The following is a 10838-nucleotide window of genomic DNA, read 5'->3' on the forward strand; positions in this document are numbered from 1 at the left end:
TACCCATACGTCGACGGGACGGGGCGGGTTAAACTCTGATTTGTAATTTCTGCGAAGTGTTTATGTTCGTCAGTTTCCCAAGTGTTTGTTTTGGGTGGCATGTATAAATTTGCCACAATTAATTTCCCTTCAGATGTGTTAATCTCTAATGCAATCAGTTCTATTTATGAGGGTATATCTAGTTTTTTGTTTGTTTGTTTGACCTCTGGGTTTTTCTGTTAAGATTATAATTCCTTCCCCCTTTCTTAAATTTCTATCTCTTCTCCATATATTGTATTCCTCTAAGTTATGGGTATCATTTGATATCTTTGGGGTTAATTTTGTTTCAGGCAAATAATATATGGTTCATTTTCTTTTGGTTTAGTATTCTATCTCTAATAATTTAGACACCAATCCATCTACATTTGACTACATCAACTTAATCATCTTGTTTACATACTTGCCCTAACTTGAGTCTACCACCTTCCTCTTTTTTATTCCCTGTTGGTTATGTACCACTTTCGTACCTGCAATTGAATTGCTTTGTAAAAAAAAAAAAAATTTACTCACGTTGAGTACACCGCTTCCCGTCCAATCAGCGAAGTTAAGCAACGTTGGGTCTGGTTAGTACTTGGATGGGTGACCGCCTGGGAACACCAGATGCTGTTGGCATCCCTACGTGTCAAGTGGGGTTGGTGGAGGATTAGTGCCCCTCCCTGTAAAACAATTAACTCTAAGCCCTTGGCCACCCTGTGTGGGATACATGGCGTCTGGCAATGAATGAATGAATGAATCTCTGATCTTCCCTCATTCTTTGTTTTTGCCTCTTCCCTCTTCTCCTTTAGTATTCCCAGTGCCATTTGCGTTAGGCATCTTTTTATACATACTTTTTTTCTAGGCCCCTTTTTCCATGAGTTTGATAGCACTTTTTAGTATTTCATCCACAGTGTTCGCACTCAGGAAGGGTACTTTCAGGGGCCTTGACTTTTCTTTCATATTTCCCTAGTTTCTGTGTTCCTCTATGTCTTTATTACAGATTTCCTCTGATACTTCCTTCAGTATGGTCATTATCTTTGCCCTTTTTTTATCTCTCGAGATTTTGTTTTTTTCTTCCCTATCTATAGCAGTGATTACTGTAGATTTGTTGATATCTGCTAAATCTTTGACCAACTTGGGGTTGTTGTTGTTGTTTTTTTTCACTTCCGTTCTAATGCTTTTTTCTTCAGCTCTTGTTTCTAAGGTTTTCTTTACTTTCACCATTTCAGCAGACGTAGTTTCCACATTATCTTTGTAACTTTGCATCACTTCATTCACCTGGGTTATTTTCTCTTTAGTTTCACCGTTTTGATCTGTCAGATTTCTTGTTTAGCTAATTGTCCTTGTATCACTTCAGAACACCTCCATAATACTGTCATGGCTGACAACAGTACTTGCCATTTCACTAATCTTCCTTCTAAGTGAACCTACCTCAACTGACAGTTCATCGATTGTTGTGTCTTTGTTGTTTAATTCCTTTATTTATTTTTCATTTTCCTCCTTTTGCATGGGCAGTTGCTTCTTAATTTAATCCATTTCACTCTAAAATGCCTTCTCCAATTTGTTCACCCTCCCTGTTACTTTGTTATATGTTTCCATTTCAACCAATTCCTGGTAGAAATCATCTTGTTTTCTGCCTTTATCCTTTTTCTTAACTCATTCCATATTCGGTTTACTAAAGATGGTTGTCATCTTGTGGTATTACTAAGAAAGTATTACACTTACAAGTATGCATCTCCTTGGTACTCGCCTATGGTGGACGAAACAGCTTGAAGCTTGATCAGTGCATTCCTGCACTAATTGGCTATATTCTGTTATCAGGACAACACTTTTGCTTAAACTTGCTCCACTATGTTAGAACGCCATTTAGTTTAACACAGTACAGAGCCTGACTCATATAAGGATCCTATTTAGGTATGGCCAGCTGTGGCTAAGAGTGACCAGTGCAGAGTGAGGAGACAGGTGTGTTAACTGACGCTGCATATGTTTGTGTGTGTGTGTGTGTGTGTGTGTGTACTATTTTGTACAGCTTATTTGCATGCCTTTCTCTAATTCAAGCTGAGTTTCTATTTGCAGGTGATATGGCTACAGCTGCTACACGAACAGTGCTTCTGTTTAGTTAATCGTTAACCTGCAGAGATGATCACTGGTTGTCAACTACCATTTAACCCCTGCTGCGCTAATGCTTAGCAACCTGACTACCTTCCTAGAGTCTATTTTTTTTTTGGACTTTTTTTAATATTAAGTTGATTTTTTGTCATCAGATTGTGTTTCTGAGTTCAAACTCTGCATCATCCTTGTCTTTTGTAATTTATGCCTCTTGGGCGAGTGTGAGGTCGGCAATAAGTTGCCAGCATTATGGGAGGTAGACGGGCGTGATTCCTCCATTGCTGGGCTACAAACGAGAATTGAATTACTAAATATGCGCTATTTGGCAACTGTGGTGTGGCAGGGTTTGGCAGTGGTGCTGATAATGTAGAGGAAGACTCAACATTCCCATGGAAACCATTGACGCTTCCTCGTGCTTGAAATTATGATGCTGAAACCCGTTGCCTTGCGTGAGGCAATCAGCATGGCCAGGGATGGCCTGCATATCTAAATATTACTGAATATGCGATATTTGGCAATTGCAATGTGACAGGGCTTGGCAACAGTTATCATGTAGGAGACTCAACATTCTCATGGAAACCACTGATGATTCCTCGTGTTTGAAATTATGGCTCCAAAATCCATCACCTCATATGAGGAAATCAGCGTGGCCAGGGGTGGCCTGCATATCACCTCATATCAGGCGTTGAATGTGGTGGGGGTTAACCAATGCAGTCTGGCAACTTTTGGACCTTAGAAAACACCCAGACCCAACAAATTTTCGACCTCGGGTTTTCTTGCCTAGAACCTCCACTTTTGATGAGAAACAATGGAAAACAACCTTTAAAGTCCTCACCTGGGCCAAGAGGTGTGATTTCTTAGTACCTCCTTGGCGATGGGGTTCTCTGTGAAGGCCCACCATGCGCCCTCATTCCCCCAGCCTATGCTATGGGTAACTGTACCAGATATGACTAAAAGACTCAAGGAACATACAAAGTGGTTTATTACATAGAAATTTGTAAGTCTTACAAGAATACAATAGGTTACATACAGTATTATAGGGTATATATGCATATTTGTCCTGACAGAACATATAGAAATCGTCAACTGATCACTCACTGAACTGACTCTATGTGTGTCTTTTTCACCTACACTCTACTGTTTCTCACTTTATACAAGCGCTAGAATATATTTACAATGATTTACAATTATTTACAGTGTCATATAGTGCAACTACACACATTGTTAGTAGTGCTGAAGGCTGTGGTACTCTTTGAAACAGGGATCGCTCACTGTACTGACTGTACTGACTCTTGAAACAGGGATCGCTCAATGTACTGACTGGTGGCTGGTAGAGGAAGGTCTGCCCTGTTTGCCTGCCAAAAATCACCGGCGAATTTTGAAAAATGTAGCCGTGACAGAGTTTGCTATTGCAGAATGTTAATTCACGTCTCCAGGGCCAGTTGTGACAAAATGTCAGGACGAATAATCACGTCTCCAGGGCTGTGCAGGTTGAAGGTCAAGTGCTCAGGCTTTTTTTTTTTACCACCACATAATCCTGAAGAAAACAACACTGACAGTGTTCTTTAATTTCTGGGGTTCAGCCAATGTTCCAATCTTGACCGTCTGCTACTGAAAGAAGCTTCTGGGACTAGCTGAACAGTATGAAAAGGTGAAGAAAAATTGACTGAAGGAGTCAGAGTCATGTCGAATGATGGATGATATCTTTTTTGGAGACCATGATGAAATGTGTGACATCTCCAAACGAGATGCCCAGATGCAGATCAAAAACAAAGAAGACCGGGCTTTTCTAATCAGTCAGTAGGATGATTGCATGCGATCAACAATGGCAAGAGCCAACCAGCTGCTCCACAAATCCTGTGAGGTGATGCAGGCGAATAGAGACAGAGCTGAAGAGAAAGCAAAAATCCGATAGAGACAAGGAAGCTATGGCTCAGACAATCGATTTATTGAAGAATGATTCCCTATTTTTTTTCTTCACCATCGGTTGTAGGTGTTGGACATCTGGAGTTTGCCCACAAGCTTCGTCAAACAGCAAGTAAGCCAAAGAGTGTCAAGGAGATTGCCTGCACTTTTCTTTCTCCTGTGGTGATATCAACATTACATTGAGTGAATATATCAGACAGGACATCGATGTTTGCATTGGGAGCCTTATCTTGAATGACTAGTCTAAACTTGAATGAACTAACGGACTCCAGAAGCTCTATCCATCCCCATCGAATTAAGAAGTGTGAAATGACAGCAGCTGAAGCAAAGGAACACGACATACCGCCAACAGTGCATCTTCTCTTACACTGGGACACGAAGCTGCTGCCTGGCCTAACCTGAACGAGAAAGTTGACCGTGCTGCGGTCCTGGTGACAGATGAAGATCGAGAAATCCGAGAAATCCTGCTTGGTCTCCCAAAAGTTACCAATCGCACTGGGACTGTTCAAGCAGATTGTTTCCTGAGCCTCCTTCAAGACCAGTACTTTGAAGAGAATATCAAGGGAATAGTGTTTGACACTACTGCTTCAAACATTGGCCTGTCTGATAGAACATGTGTGGAGATACTGCAGGGTCTGAATCGAGCGCTGCTGTGGGCAGTGCGTGAGCATCATGTTCTTGAGGTTGTTTTGTCTGACGTTTCCAAGAAGGCATACAGGCCAGCATCAGGACTGAACACTGAACTTTTTGTGCATTTCCAGAAGCAGTGGATTTTCATAGACAAAGCCCCTGGGATTCCAGCCACAGAAGATGAAGATTTTGCAGAGCTATTCTCTGATGGTGGTGATTTAGTTCAGGAAAAGGCATCAGCAGTCGAATATCTCTAGTCAGCATTGCAGCTAAAATTTCACCCTAGGAATGATTTCACAGAACTTCTTCTGGCATTCCTGTTCTTGGGTGAAGTTCCAGACAGCTCGGTTAACATCTGAATGCCTGGTGTATTATGCTAATCCAGGTGGATGTCAAAAACCATCCGTGCTCTCAAGATATACCTGTTCAGGACTCAGTTTAAGCTTACTGTTCAGGAGAGGCATGCAATGCGAAGTGTCGGCCTGTTTGTTGCACTCAGTTATGTCAAGGACTGGAACGAAGTGATAATTGCCAGATTTGCTTCCCAAAACGACATTGACATCAAGTGCTATCTCCAGAGCAGCCTGCCTGAGCAAAGCCTCATCAAGACAGCTCTTGCAGCTTGGAAGCTGCATCTCTGTTACGTTTCGGAGGAGATGAACGGCTTGACCATTTTTGACGAACGGATAGACATGTCAAAGAAGAAACTTCCAAGGAAAAAAGTTCTGAGTCGACTTGAAAGCAAGAACTTTTCTCCTTGGCAGACTCTGAGTGAGTTCGTGACAGCCAAGACCATGAGCATTTTTGGAGCCCTCCTTCCAGATGGAGATGACCAAGCTGACCGACTCTTACAGAGGATACACCAGGAATGGGATGAAGACCCCATCTACAAAAGGTTCAAAGTGGAGTGTGATAAGGTGACGGTTGTTAATGACTGCACTGAAAGAGCAATTTCTCTTGTGACTAAATTCAACTCGACCCTCACGAAGGACAAGAGACAGAAACAGTACATCCTGACTGTCATTAGGCGGCATCACCATGATATTCCGTGGTGTTCGAACAAGGCTTTCATTGAATGGCACTTTCACAGAAAAGTAACTGGGTTGACTATGCTGAAATGACTCTTCTTAGTTTGTGCTTGCTGTTTATTTTAACATTAGTGACAAAAACATCTCTGTTCCTGTTTAGTGTTCACGTCATCTGTGGTGTGGTACAATTATGTGATGGTAACGAAAAATGAAAACTGTAGCGATCTCTCAATATTAATCTAGAGAATTGAAATTTTGGAGGTTAACTTAAAAGGGAACAGAAGCAAACTGTGTTCGTCATGCTATCCTGTTATTTGTATTTTTAGACCACGCATATATATATATATATATATATATATATATATATATATATATATATATATATATATATATATATATATATATATATATATATATATATATATATATATATATATATATATATATATATATATATATATATATATATATATATATATATATATGGAATGATGTTGATGAGTGTCTGCAGAGTTTTGGAGCGAATGTGAATGTGATAATGATGGGAGATCTGAATGCTAGAGTGAGAAATGTAGCAGTTGAAGATGTATTTGGTATGCATGGTGTGCCTGAAAGAAATGAAAATGGGGAACGAATGATAGGGATGCGTGTTGAGCGAGAGATGGTGATTGGAATACGCTGTTTGAGAAGAAGGATATTTATACAGTAAGTATACATGGGTGAGACAGGAGGGTGGAATGGTCGTTGACAGACCACTGATGGACTATGTGGTTGTGTCTAAGAATGTAATAGGAAGATTGTTGGATGTGAGAGTTCTGAGAGGGGAGGGTGGAGGTATGTCTGACCACTACCTGGTGGAGGGAAAGTTAGAGTACGTAAGAGATGGGTGAGAGCAAGGAGGGTTAGGTGTGGCAGGGAGGTTTTGAAAGTGAGTGAGTCGGATAAAAGAAAGAAAATAATAGAGTATCAGGAGAAATTGAAAGATGAGTGGAACGCAGTGAAAGATCAGGAAAATGGCACTGTGGAGGAGGAATGCCAGCTGTTTAAGAGTGCTGTGGTGGGGCATGCAGAAGAGGTGTGTGGTGTGAGACTTGTGGGTGGTGGTGTAAGAAAAGGAAGTAAATGGTGGTGCGAGGAAGTATGTATGGCTGTGGCTGAGGAAAGACGTGCATATGAAATGTGGCTGCAGAGGAAGGATGAGGTGTCATATGAAAGGTATAAGGAAAAGAGGAATAGGGCGAGAAGGGTTGTGTGTGATGCTAAAGTGGCAGCAGATGAGAAGTGGGGTAGGCGGCTGACTGAGAATTTTCAACAGAATAAGAAAATGTTCTGGAGGGAGGTTAAAAGAGTGTGAAAGGGAGAGTCTGGGAAGGAAGAGCGAGTAAAAGCAGAGGATGGAGGGATGTTAATTGAGATGAATGCAGTAAGGAAGAGATGGGCAGAGTATTTTGAAAGATTGTTTAATGTAGAGGAGGAAAGGGTGGGTGAGATTGTGGCGGATGGAAGGGTGCAAGGAATAAATGTGTTGGGAGAGTTGAATGATTCTTTGATCACGAAGGAGGAAGTGGAGAAGGCAGTAAAGGAGATGAAAATAGGGAAAGCTGCAGGTATGGATGGGTGTGCTGTGGAATGCCTGAAGGGTGGTGGAGTGACTATTGTTGGCTGGTTAGTAAGATTGTTGAATGTGTGCTTTGTGAAAGGTATGGTGCCACTTGACTGGGCAATTGCTTGCGTGATCCCTTTGTATAAAGGCAAGGGTGATAAGTATGAATGTACTAGCTTTAGGGGTATAAGTCTGTTGAGTGTTGTAGGTAAGGTGTACGGTACAGTGTTAATTATGAGAGTTAGAAAGGGTACAGAGGGAGTGATTGGTGATGAGCAGTGTGGCTTTAGGGGAGGGAGGGGATGCGTGGAGCAGGTGTTCGCTGTGAGACAAGTGTGTGAAAAGTACTTAGTGAAAGGCAAAGATGTGTTTTGGGCATTCATGGATTTAGAGAAAGCATATGATAGAATTGATAGGGAGGCTTTGTGGACTGTTTTAAGATTGTATGGGCTTGATGGTAGGTTGCTAAAAGGAGTGAAAAGTTTTTATGAAAATAGTAGAGTGTGTGTAAGAGTGGGAAATGCTGTGAGTGGTTGGTTTCCCGTGAGAGTGGGGCTGCGACAGGGATGTGTGATGTTGCCTTGGTTGTTTAATATTTATATGGATGGTGTTGTAAGGGAGGTAAATGCAAGAGTTTTAGGTGGAGGTCTGAGTCTGGTGAATGTTGATGGTGGAGAGTGGAATCTGAAGCAGCTGCTGTTTGCAGATGATACTGCATTGGTGGCTGATTCAGAGGAGAGATTGAGACGGTTGGCAGGGGAGTTTGGAAGGGTGTGTGAAAGGAGGAAATTGAAAGAAAATGAGAATAAGAGTAAAGTGATGAAGTGTACGAGGTTGGTAGATGGTGGGGGGATGAATACAGTTTTGAATGGTGAGTTGCTTGAGGAGGTAGAGTGAGTTAAATATTTAGGGTCACATGTTGCTGCAGATGGAAGAATAGATGCAGAAGTGAAGTTTAGAATGAATGAAGTAGGTAAGGTGCTGAGAGGAATGAAAAAAGTGTTTAGATGTCGTTTGCTTAGAATGGATGTAAAGAGAAGGCTGTATAAGGGTGTTGTGGTACCGACTGCGTTATATGGGGCTGAAACATGGAATATGGGTGTAGCAGAGAGGAAAAGTTTGAATGTAATGGAGATGAGGTGTCTGAGGAGTATGTGTGGAGTGATGCAAATGGATCGAGTTGGAAATGATGAAGTGCGAAGGAGACCTGGAGTTGTTCGGGAGATGGCTGGTAGAGTTGAGCAGAGGGTGTTGCGATGGTTTGGGCATATGGAGAGAATGGATAATGAGCGATTGGTGAAAAAGATACGTAGATCTGATGTGAGAGGTGTAAGGCTGAGAGGGAGACCACGAATAGGATGGATGGAGAGTGTGAATAGAGCGCTGGATGCGAGAGGGATGTCTCTTGAGCAAGGAAGAGTGGCTGTGCATGACAGAAATAAATTGAGAGAAATTATGAATGAATAAATTATGACACATCCCTGAGGGGATATTCTCCCACATTTGGTCTGATCAGCTAATCAGGTCAGATGCGGGTAAGGGGATGGGTCTATTATGATGTGGCAGGGGTAAACCAGCTCTGCTGTTGGGCCCTGCTGCGGATGTCCCTGATTGCACTGCGCAGTTGACCCTTGTGCAGTATGGATCTGACCCTTCTCCCCTTTGGGGCTAAGATGTAATTCACTGGGTGGGTCAGGATCACTTGATGGTCGTGATCGTCAGCTTTTACCCTCCCGGAAGGGAGCTGAGAGCTCATATAGTCCGATCTAAGGGCAAGGCTGTGACCTTCACACACGCACACACCCATCCCCTTGCTGAAGGGGGACAGTAACCACCCACTTCGTCAGTGAAACTTTTCGCAACCTGAGCGAGGCTCGAACTCTCGTCTACCAGATGGCAAGCGAGAACGTTACCACTGAATATGTTTGAATGGATGAGTATATGGGGAGTGTGTCGTCCTGTCTCGGCTACCTCCCTTTCCTTGGGGTAAGCAGCCTAGGTATATATATATATATATATATATAGGGTACTGGATGTTGGAGTGGCCCTGGTGAGAGAGGATAGTGTTTGGAAACTCCCTGTACTGTTGTTTGCAGATGATACTGTGTTGTTGAGTGAAGACGAAGGGGAGCTGCAAGGCTTGGTGGATGAGTTTGAGAGAGTGTAAGAAACGGAACCTAAAGGTGAATGTAGGGAAGAGTAAAGTGATGGTCTTTGAGAGAGGTGAAGTTAGTGAATATACAGCGAGGTTGGATGGTGAGGAATTGGAAAATGTGAGTACGTTTAAGTATTTGGGTAGTGTGATGAGTAAGGATGGAGGTTTGGAGGGTGAAGTGCTTGAAAGGGTACAGCAAGGAAGAAAGGTTGCTGGTTCTTTGAAAGCAGTGATAAGAAACAGGGAAGTGAGCATGGAAGTGAAAAAGTTACTACATGACAGTATTGTGATACCAACTCTAACGTACGGAGGTGAAGCTTGGACATTGTTGGAAGGACACAAATCAAGAGTGAGAGCAGTGGAAATGAGTCATTTAAGAGGAGCCTGTGGAGTCACGTGGAGAGATTGGCTGACAAATGAGGATATAAAGGAGCGTTGTGGTGTTGATGTGGATGTGATAGGAAGCGTTATGAGGAACACACTGAGGTGGTTTGGCCATGTGGAGAAGATGGAGGGTGAAAGACTGACGAAGAGAGTGTATGTGAGTGAGGTGGAGGGGGAAAGAGGGAGGGGGAGGCCGAGGATGAGATGGAGGGATGGGATGGAGAGGTATATGAGAGAGGGGGGGTGAGTTGGGAGCAGGGCAGTGAAATGGCGGGGGACAGGGCGACTTGGAGGCGATTTATTTGTGGCCACCCCAAACGGGATTGAGGCGTCTGGCAATAGATAGATAGATAGATAGATTCTTTCACAAAAGATCAGGGAGAGAGTGGACCTAGAGAGGCCCAAATGGAGAAACAAAAAATAAAATCGACTTCATTATAGTGGATAAGAATAACACGATTACAAATGTCCCAGTTATCAACAAAGTAAATATAGGTAGTGATCATAGAATGGTGGGTTGCACAGCCAGATTCAATTTCAGAAGTGCAAGAAGGAAGGTGATGAAACATAAAAAGATATGCCCAATAAAGCAGCCTTTCAGTTGGAAATAAGGAACAGATTTCATGCTCTAAGTAATGCTGACTGTGACACTGATAACCTGAATGACAGACTAACAAAAGTCCTAAGCGAATCAGCGAAGGTAGTAGGAAAACCCAATACAAATGAAGCCAAGAAGTATTCAGAAAAGACACTCGAGCTTATGAAAAAAAAAAAAAAAAGGAAATTAATGTAAAAACAAAGAAAGATGAAACCGAACGAGCGGAATTAAATAAGCTAATCAACAAGAGACCAAGAGAAGAAACAAGAAAGAGAAACATGGATCAGATGAAAGAAACAATCAAAAAGGAAAAAGTCTGAGACAGTTCTGAAGTCATATGACACTAGGAAGGCAACGAATTACGTCACTGAAAGACAAAAACGGTGAAGT

At 42.3% G+C, this 10838-nt stretch overlaps 1 pseudogene; it reads left to right on the top strand.

Annotated features, from left to right (window-relative positions):
- The first annotated feature begins 545 nt into the window (after positions 1-545).
- On the top strand, positions 546-641 carry LOC145392279 (5S ribosomal RNA; annotated as a pseudogene).
- The last annotated feature ends 10197 nt before the right edge of the window (positions 642-10838 follow it).

This window comes from Coenobita brevimanus, chromosome 21, assembly GCF_032717465.1.
Source record: "Coenobita brevimanus isolate Jiangsu-jjx chromosome 21, ASM3271746v2, whole genome shotgun sequence".
Taxonomy (NCBI): Eukaryota; Metazoa; Arthropoda; class Malacostraca; order Decapoda; family Coenobitidae; genus Coenobita; species Coenobita brevimanus.